An 11264-nucleotide genomic window follows, 5' to 3' on the forward strand; every position below is an offset into this window, starting at 1 on the left:
GACTCTCCAATACCAGGAGAAATGGCCATCTGAGCCTTAGGCCCATAAGAACCTGGAGGAATGATTAATCACCAAAGGCTCTCCTCTGCCTACTCCTGAAGGAATGATCCATGGAACCACAGCCACCAACTACACCAATTGGAGAAAAAGGGACTCCCCAAACACAGGCTCCACCTGTTCTGATTGGAATAAGAGATGGGAAGACAATAGGGTCAGAATGCACTCAACAACATAGGAGCAAGACAGCACCACCTGAAACTAGTGGTTCTACAACAGCAAGACCTGAACATCCCAATACAGATGAAGCAGAAGAAAATGACACTAAAATAACTTTATGAAGATGATTGAGGCCCTTAAAGAGGAAATAAATTTTTTCCTTAAATAAATGGAGGAAAAGACAACCAAAAAATTGGAAGAAATCAACAAATCCCTTAAAGAAAACCAAGAAAAACCAATCAAACTGGTGAAAGAAGTAGTTCAAGACTTGAAAACTGAAATAGAAGCAATAAAGAAAACACAAACTGAGGGAAATCTGGAAATGAAAAATCTGGGTAAATGATAAGGATCTACAGGTAAGCATAAACAACAGAATTCAAGAGATGGGAGAGAGATTCTCAGGCGTTGAAGATATGTTAGAGGAAATAGATCCATCTGTCAAAGAAAATATTGAATCCAACAAATTTAATCTTAGCACAAAATATCCAGGAAATCTGGGTTGCCATGAAAAGACTGAATGTAAGAATAATAGGAATTGAAGAAGGAAAGTCCAGCTCAAAGGCACAGAAAACATATTCAACAAAATCATAGAAGAAAACTTTCCCAATCTAAAGAAGAACATGCCTAGGAAAATACAAGAAGCTTACAGAACACCAAATAGACTGAATCAAAAGAAAGAAAGAAAGAAAGTACACCTCACCACATAATAATCAAAACACTAAACATACAGAATAAAGCAAGAATATTAGGAGCTGCAAAGGAAAAAGGCCAAGTAACATATTAAGGCAGACTTGCTAGAATTATACCTGACTTCTCAATAGAAACAATGAAAGCCAGAAGGTCCTAGTCAGGCATTATGCAGACATTAAGAGACCACAGATGCCACCTCAGACTACTATATCCAGCAAAACTTTCAATCAACATAAATGGAGAAAACAAGATATTCCATAAAAAAAGATTTAATCAATACCTATCCACAAATCCAGCACTACAGAAAGTACTAGAAGGAAAACTCCAACCCAAGGAAGTTGGCTACACCCACAAAAATACAGGCAATAGATAATCCCACACCAGCAAATCCCAAAGAAGAGAAACACACACACAATACCACCATCAACAGCAGAAATAAAAATAACAGAAACTAGCAAGCACTGATCATTAATATTCCCTAATATCAATGAACTCAATTCGCCTATAAGGAGACACAGTCTAACAGACTGGATATAAAAACAGGATCTATACTTCTGCTGCATATAAGAAACACATCTCAACTACAAAGACAGACATTACTTCAGAGTAAAGGACTGGGAAAAGATTTTTCAATCAAATGGACCTAAGAAACAAGTTGGAGTAGCTATCCTAATATTTAAAAAAACAGACTTCAAACTAAAATTATTCAAAAGAGATGAAGAAGGTCATTTCATATTCATCACAGGAAAAATCCATCAAGATGAAGTCTCCATTCTGAACATCTAATACAAGGGTGCCCTCATTTGTAAAAGAAATATTACTAAAGCTTAAATCACACATCAAAACCCACATATTAATAGTGGAGACTTCAACCCCACTCTCACCACTGGACAGGTCTTTCAGACAGAAACTTAACAGAGAAATAAAGGATCTAACAAATGCTATGACTCAAACGGGCTTAACAGATATCTACAGAACATTTTACTCAAACACAAAAGAATATATCTTTTCCAGCACCTCATGGATCCTTCTCCAAAACTGACCACATACTAAGTAACAAAGCAAATCTCAACAGATACAAAAAATTAGAATAACCCCATGTATATCAGATTATCATGGCTTAAAGTTAGAATTCAACAACACTAATTGCAGAAAGCCCACAAACTCATGGAAACTGAACAATGCTCAGCTGAATCACTACTGGTCAAGGAAGAAATAAGAAAGAAATTAAAGACTTCCTAAAATTTAATAAAAATGACCCCACAATTTAGCCAAACTTAGGGGACACAATGAAATCAGTGCTAAGAGAAAAATTCATAGCACCAAATGCCCACATAAAGAAGCTGGAAAAATCCCACACTAACAAATTAACAGAGCACTCAAAAGCCCTAGAACAAAAAGAAGCAAACTCACCCAGAATGACTAGATGACAGGAAATAATTAAACTGAGAGCAGAAATCAACAAAACAGAAAAAAACAAACAAACAAACAAACAACACAAAGAATCAGTGAGACAAAGAGTTGATTCTTCAAGAAAATCAACTAACTAGACAAACCTTTATCCAACTAACCAACCAAACAAACAAAAAACAAAAAGAGAATATTCAAATTAGCAAAATCAGAAATGAAAAGGGGGACATTACAACAGACATGGAGGAAATCCAGAGAATCATCAGGTCATACTTCAAAACCCTGTACTTCACAAAACTGGAAAACTTAAAGGAAATAGGCAATTTTCTGGATAAGTATCACATACCAAAATTAAATCAATACCAGATAAGCAAATTAAATAGATCTGTAACTACTAAGGAAATAGAAACTATCACTAAAAGTCTCCCAAAAACAAAAACAAAACAAAAAAAAGAAGAGAAAGAGAGAGAGAGAGAGGGACGGAGGGAGGGAGGGAGGGAGAGAGAGAGAGAGAGAAAGAAAGAGAGAGAGAGAGAGAGGGAGAACAAACCCAGGATCAGATGGTTTCAGCACAGAATTCTACCAGATTTTCAAAGAACTAATACCAATACTCCTGAAATTTTTCTACACAATAGAAACAGAAGGAACATTGCCAAACTCTTTCTACGAGGCTATAGTTACTCTGATACCCAAACCACAAAAAGACACAACCAAAAAAGAAAAGTGCAGACCAATCTCCCTCATGAACACAAACAGATGCAAAAACACTCAATAAAATACTGGCAAATCAAATTCAAGAACACATCAGAATAATCATCCACTATGACCAAATAAACTTCATCCCAAAAAAGTAGGGATGGTTCAACATACAAAAATCTGTCAATGTAATCCACCACATAAGCAAACTGAAAAAAAAATGACATGAACATCTCATTAGGTGCTGAAAAATCCTTTAACACACTTCACCACCCTTCATGATAAAGGTCTTGGAAAGAGCATGGATCCAAGGAAAATACCTAAACATAATAAAGGCAATATACAGTTAACTAACACCAATATCAAATGCAATGTCGAGAAACTCAAAGTGATCCCACTAAAATCAGGAACAAGACAAGGGTGTCCACTGTCTCCATATCTATTCAATATAGTACTAGAAGTTCTAGCTAGAGCAACAAGACAACAAAGGACATCAAGGGGATACAAATCAGAAAAGAAGAATTCAAGCTTTAACTATTTGCTGATGATATGATAGTATACATAAGTGATCCAAAAAATTTCACCAGGGAAATCCTACAACTGATAAACACCTTCAGTAAGGTAGCAGGAAACAAGATTAACTAAAAAAATCAGTAACTCTCCTATATATAAATGATAAATGGACTGAAAAAAATCAGAGCAGCATCACACTTTACAAAAGCCACAAATAACATAAAATATCTTGGGGGTAACTCTAACCAAACAAGAGAAAGACCTGTAGGACAAGAACTTTAAGTCTTTATGAAGAAAGAAATTGAAGAAGACATAAGAAAATGGAAAGATCCCCCATGCTCTTGGGTGGGTAGAATTAACATAGTAAAAAACCAACAATCTTATCAAAAGCAATTCAGAGATTCAATGCAAAACCCATCAAAATTCCATCAAAATTCTTCACAGATATTGAATGAACAATACTCACTTCATATGGAAAAACAAAAAACCCAGGATAGCCAAAACAATCCTGTATGATAAAGGAACTTCTAGAGGCATCTCTATTCCTGACTTCAAACTCTACTATAGAGCTACAGTAATGAAAACAGTTTGGTACTGGCATAAAAACATACAGGAGGACCAATGGAATCGAATCGAAGACCTGGATATCAATCCACACAGCTATGAATACCTGATTTTTGACAAGCTAAAATTATAAAATGGAAAAAGAAAGCATATTTAACAAATGGTGCTGGCATAACTGGATATCAACATGTAGAATGCAGATAGATCCATATCTGTCACCATGCACCAAACTCAAGTCCAAATGGATCAAAGACCTTAATATAAAACCAACCACATTGAACCTCATAGAAGAGAAAGAGGGAAGTACCCTTGAACACTTTGGCACAGGAGACCACTTCCTAAATAGAACACCAGTAACACAGCTACTGAGAGAAACAATTAATAAATGGGACCTCCTGAAACTGAAAAGCTTCTGTAAAGCAAAGGACACGGTCAACAAGACAAAACAACAGCCTACAGAATGAGAAAAGAGCTTCACCAACTCCACATTAGACAGAGGACTGGTCTCCAAAATACACAAAGAACTCAAGAAGCTAGACATAAAAAGAACAAATAATCCAACAAAAAAAGGGGTACAGACCTAAACAGAGAACTCTCAACAGAGGAATCTAAAGTGGCTGAAAGACAGTTAAGGAAATGCTCAACATTCTTAGCCATCAGAGAAATGCAAATCAAAACGACTCTGAGATACCATCTTACACCTGTCAGAATGGCCAAGATCAAAAACACTGATGACAACTTATCCTGGAGAGGTTGTGAAGTAAGGGGAACATTCTTCCATTGCTGGTGGGAGTGCAAACTGGTATAGCTGCTTTGCAAATCAACATGGCTATTTCTCAGAAAATTAGGAAACTACCTCAAGGCCCAGCAATACCACTCTTGGGCATATACTCAAAGTATGCTCTATCATACCATAAGGACATTTGCTCAACTACGTTCACAGCAGCATTATTTGTAATAGTTAGAACCTGGAAACAACCTAGATGCCCCTCAACTGAAGAATGAATAAGGAAAATGCGGCGCATTTGCACAATGGTAACTCAGTGGTAAAAACTAATGACATCTTGAAATTTCCAGTCAAATGGACAGAGCTAGAAAAAAAAGAGCATAGTTCATGAGGTATCCTAGACCCAGAAAGACAAATATAATATGTACTCATTCATAAGTAGCTTTTAGACATAAAACAAAGAATAACGAGCCTACAATCCACAACTACAGAGAACCTGACAACAAAGAAGACCCTAAGAGAGACATACATGGATACACCTAGGAAGAAGAAAAAGACAAGATCTTCTGAGTAAATTGGGAGCATGGGAAGGTAAAAGGGGAGAGGGGAGGAACAGAAGTCGGGAAAATATATAGCTCAATTAAAAACAATAAATAAAATATAAAAAAGGAACACATAGGATATAGGCCCAGTTCTCTAAAAGTATCAACCAAGAGTTTCTTGCTTCATATTGAAATGAAATAATGAAATTTAGATGTTGCCCCAGGCCTTCTCTGCATAGACTTAATTGCATTATTTCCTTCCTTTGCCAAAGTGAAGCCATTTCAGAGGTAGTGTGATGGCAAGAGTATTTGATAGGCAGACCACAGAGAGAAGACAACATGCCAACTGCTCCCAAATGCTTGCCACTCTATACCATTAATATTTATTAGGCTGTGGTAGGCATGGTAAGGCCCCAAGTGATCAAGACAGTTCACTTTGAGGGAACATGATGTAGCTGACAGAGGTGGGGGGAAAAGGGAAGCATTTAAAAAAATAGTGTTGAACATTTCCAGAATCTTACTTCACGGCAGGATTTATTCAAAACATTCTATTCACATTTTCTAATTTGATCTTCATAACAACCCTAAAGGCAAGTCTGCTATTGTCCCAATTTTACATCTAGATGAGGAACAGAAGCAGAGAGAAGCCAAGACTCCCAACCCAGTAATGACATAAGAGGCCAGATTCCAGGCTGTCTGATGGGCAGCCTACAAATGGGAAAACACATAAGAACATATGAATAAAACACATTCATGTGCACATAAGACTATACACATACACATATGATACACATGCACAAATAAACATAGTTATGTACATATGACTACACATACATTTGTGTGAATGCAAACATGAACATATGAATGCACTTATGTACATATGAATATGAACGTCTTCAGGTAAATATGCATGTACACATATATACACATATGAACACAATGCACATATCAACACACATGGACATGCACATATGAAATCATACTTGCATCTGGACATGGTAACACACATATACATTCCTATAGGAACACACACATGCACATATTAGCACAGACATTCATACACACATATGAATATAAATGTACACACATATGAACACATATGTACATGCACATAAACCACATGTGAACATATGGAAATAATTATACACATGAAAATATGAATACAGAAAAGAATACATGATTATAAACACACATACATATGGATAGAAACATGCACATATAAATACACAATACATACATAAATTTTCATATAAATTCACATACCTATATACATATGAATACAAAACATTTACATGCATATATGAACACATACATATATGATACACATACATATAGAAACAGATATGTAATATGACCATACACAGTCACATATGAATACAGGCATCCAAAAACTGAGCACATGTACATACAAAAATACACATTTATGAAAGCACATATATGTACACACCCATTCATGTCTGAATTTTTAAAAAGAGATTGTGTGCATTTGTGTAAGTAAGACAGAGAGACAGAAAGAGAATGAGACAGGCAGAGAAATCACTGCCTGACCCATTAGTTCCAGCCTCTTATTGGCTAGCTCTTCCATATTGATCTAACCCATTTCTATTATTCTATGTAGCCCACGAGCTGGCTTATCAGGAATGATCTTAACCTGCATCTGCCTGAAGTGGGGGAACCATGGCGACTCCTTCTCTCAACTTCTTTCTCCCAGCATCCTGTTCTGTTTTCTCCGCCTACCTAAGGGTTGGCCTATGAAATGGGCCAAGGCAGTTTCTTTATTAATAAGAAATCACTCCCACATCACAGAGAGAGAGAGAGAGAGAGAGAGAGAGAGAGAGAGAGAGAGAGACTTTGGAGGCCAGAAGAACTAGTTAGACCCCCTGGAGTTGGAATTATAGATCGTAAAGGAGAGAGCCAGCTGACAGTTTGCACTCTGACCTCTCCATGCTCAGTGTGACATACATGTCAGCCACTCCCCACTAAAGAATCCATGAGTACCGCACATATGGCTCTCACTCCCGGCCACATAAATAAACCTTAGAGGTGCTGCTGGCTTTTTGACACAGGCAGCAGGATCCCGGTGAGAGACTGAGAAGAGAAGGGAGCAAGCGTGGGTCGAGTTCTCTTCCTACAGAATCAAATCTGCACGGTTCCACACCGCAGTCCAAGCCCACACTATGCCAGACCGTCGTACTGACAGAAGTGTTTAGACAGACTAAAGGCATCTCCAATCAGGAACAGAAACACGAGGAAGTATGTTTTGTTTGGTTTTGATTTTTGAGGCAGGGTCTGGGTCACTGTAACTGGCCTGGAACTCAGTTTGTAGGCCACACTGGCCTTGACCTCACCAATCCCTGGCATGGGCCTCATGAATGCTGAAGTTCAAAATTATACAATGGAGTCGACCTATGAACATTTAGGAGAAAATGAAGGGAGACTGGCATCCTCCTTCAGAGCATACACAGGGAAAAGCTTCAGAAGGCCATATATTTACATGTGGAAAAGCCCAGGCTGTAGAATGCTTCTGAAAACGTTCAGTTTCATGGGAGTGGAGAGATGGCTCAGGGATCAAGAGCATTAGCTGGCACTTCCAGACTGCATGGGTTTGCTTCCAGACCCTAAGGAGCAGCTGACCATAGTCTGTCTCTAAACACAGTTCCAGAGGATCCAGTGCCCCCATCTGGCCGCTGGAGGAACTGCAAGTACGTACAAAGAGACCATGCACATAAAAGAAAACTGATCTGAAGGAGGAAGAGAAGACGAGGAAGGAGGAGGAGATCTCTTGATAGATCATCTTTTTAACTGTACAAAAGCTTTTTCATTTTATGATGCTCCATCTTGATTATACCCTTGACCTGTATCCCAGGGCAGGTGGAGTCCTCTTCAGAAGGTCCTTTCCCACACCTATGCTCTGTGGGTGTTGTCTATGCTCCTAGCAGCGGCTCCGTTTGCACATTTGCCTTAGTTTTGTGCCTGATGACTGTGAGGAAACCAATTTCGTTCTTCTACCTGTGGGTACCGTTTCTTCAACACCACTGTAGAAAGTAATCTTTCCTCCGGTGTGGATTCGTGGTATCTTTATGGACTAGCAGATGGAATATGCTATCTTACGCATACTCACACTGGTTCTCCGAGGCTATGTATCTGTTCTTGTGTTGGTAATATATCATTTCAGTGATGAAGGCTCTGTATGATAATTTAAAGTTTGAGATGGTATCAGGATTGTTTGGCTAACTGGGGTCTTCTGTGGTTCCATATAAATTTAAGTTAGTTTTTTTTTTCTCCCTGTTTTTGTAAAGAATAAGATGGGGCTTTTGGTTGGCCCTGCATTGAAGCTAATCATGCCTTTGTGTAGAGCCGTGATATTCATGCGAATAATTCTACTGATCAGAGAGCAAGGCACGTCTTTCTATTCCCTAGTATCTTTTTCTAGTTCTCTCTTCAGAAATGTGAAGTTTTCTTTGTAGAGGTCTTTACCCTCTTGGGTTAGATTTATTCCTAGATATTTAAATTTTTTCAGGTTATTGCAAAAGGGAGTTTGTTCATGATGTCCTTCTCTATGTTTGTGATTGGTGCGTAGACAGCTTCTGGAATTTTGCAAGTTGACTGTATATCATGTCTCTTGATGAACATGGTGTTTCATTTCTAGTTCCCTGGCAGAAAATTCAGGATCTCTGATGTAAAACATGTCATCTACAAATAGGGATGTTTGATTTCTTCTGTTTGTGTCTCACTTCTTCTTTTGTCTTATTGCTCCCTCTAGTGCTCTGAGAACAGTCCTGAAAAGGAGTGGGGGATAGCAGACAATCATATCTTATTCCTGATTGCTAGGGCAATCATATCTGTTGCTAGGGCAAATACCTGCTCTTCTGACTGGGCTGGGTCAGGATACATCTCAGTGGAGAGTGGCCTGCCTTCTTTGCTTCTCCACTGACTGGGGCGAGTGTCAGAGCCCTTACTGCAGTATATAGAATGGCGGATGTGCTTGCTGTCACCTCCTCTCTGATCCTTGTCTCTACCATGTGCCCAGGCTAGAGAAGGGGACTCCTGGCATAACCCAAAAGGAGGAGGCACAAACAAAGAGCTTCCAGGATCGCACTTTTCAGAGACAGGAGGGTCAGCTGGAAGGGAGAGAGCTTTGTATCACTTCAAAGTGTATTTCTCCACTCCTGTCACCCAAGTGCCTTATACCCTCAGTAAGGATATCACCATCTTGTTTATGGTGGGAATGTGAGGCTAATAGCTACAGTCTGTATTTTCTTTGTTCCTTTGTGTTTGGTGTTCATGCATATGTGCCTGTTTTTGTCTGTCTGTCTGTGCTCTTCTTGACCAATAAACTCTGGAAAGGTGGAAAGGTTTCCCTAAGATATCTCTCTCTCTCTCTCTCTCTCTCTCTCTCTCTCTCTCTCTCTCTCTCTCTCTCTCTCTCTTCCCTCTCTCTCCCTTTTTTGATTAATTTCTTGATTTGTTCATGCATAATGTGTGAATTTTTTAATCTCCAGTTGTAGGGGACCTGATGTCACTCCCTCCCTCCCTCCTTGAATTATGCTGTTGGTCTCTTTAACCCATCGTGGCCCATCAACTACACGAATGCTGAAATAAAGACAAATGAGTTTTGTGATGTGGAATTCTATTATCTCAGACTCGAATGAGAAAAAATGGGACCCTGAGACACCTGCCTATTGTACCAGCAGTTGAGAGGCAGATGCAGAAGGATCAGAAACTCATTGCTGTTCTTCCTGCAGTCTCTGGCACAGGGTCAAGATGACCTTGTGATTGCACACCAAATCTCTCTCCTCTTTCACCTGGATGCTGGATTTGGTTCCTGATTCTTATTCGTGCAGAGGACAGTGATCTGTGAGTGCCCACCTAAATAAAAAATCCCTTGTTATACTCAATTCTGAGTTAGTGTGGGATTAATTTGTGTTCTTCTACATCTGGCACCCAATGTGTTTAACACCTATAGTATAATACCTATACCCAATGTATAGGTAATGGTGTTATACCTATAACTGGTATAGGGTTAGGGGTTGTGGTGGAAATTTTGTAGGCTCAGGGATCTCACTTAAGAAAAAGGAAATTGAATGGGATAATAGGTCGATTAGTGTGAGCTTACTCACACTAATAATAATAATGAGTGAATACTTGTGAGCTATTATTTGTAGGCAATCTGCATTGGTTCCCCCTAAATAAAGAACCTCTTATTATACTCAGTTCTGAGTTAGTGTGGGCTTAATTTATTCGTGTTCGCCTATATTCTTCACTTTAATTTGATATTATTTAATTTTATCTGGAGGCCAGTCAGCCCAACTGATTCTCCTGCCTCCCCTACCCTCAGGGCTTGACACATTGTCTCATTGCCTGGCCCAGTTCTTGCTCCAGTTCTTCCTGAGCACGGCCATGAAAGGAGCAAGCCTCTCACAAATATTTTAAATTGTTATCCTTATCAATTACTAAATAATCTAGCATTATTGTCTCTTTGGCCTTTACGTTATTACTGGGAGTTATTGAGGGAGGGGAGAGAGGCCGAACAGGATCTCTAGACCCTCTTCCCAATGTGGCCATATTGAATTAATCTCCCTGTTCTGCCTTTACCACCTCCTTGATGCTTTTCTTCCCACATTTGCATGCCATGATCCTGCTGGGGTTTTACTTGCTTATTTCTGTAATATGCATTAATTTCTATAAGAGGGTTTCCCTAGCCTGCAGGGCATTGAACCAGCACACAGAAACATAATTGGTAGTTATTGCATATAATGGACATTAGATGGCGCAAGCTCCCTTTGCATGGGGTGGGATGCACTGGTGCACAATTAGCCCTATTGCTGCCTTTCTTTTTTCTTCTCTCTCTTCCTTCTTTCTCCCCCTTCTCTCCCTCCCTCTCTCCTTCCTTTTCTCCCTCCCCC

Source organism: Microtus ochrogaster, chromosome 5 (genome assembly GCF_000317375.1).
Source record: "Microtus ochrogaster isolate Prairie Vole_2 chromosome 5, MicOch1.0, whole genome shotgun sequence".
Lineage (NCBI taxonomy): Eukaryota > Metazoa > Chordata > Mammalia > Rodentia > Cricetidae > Microtus > Microtus ochrogaster.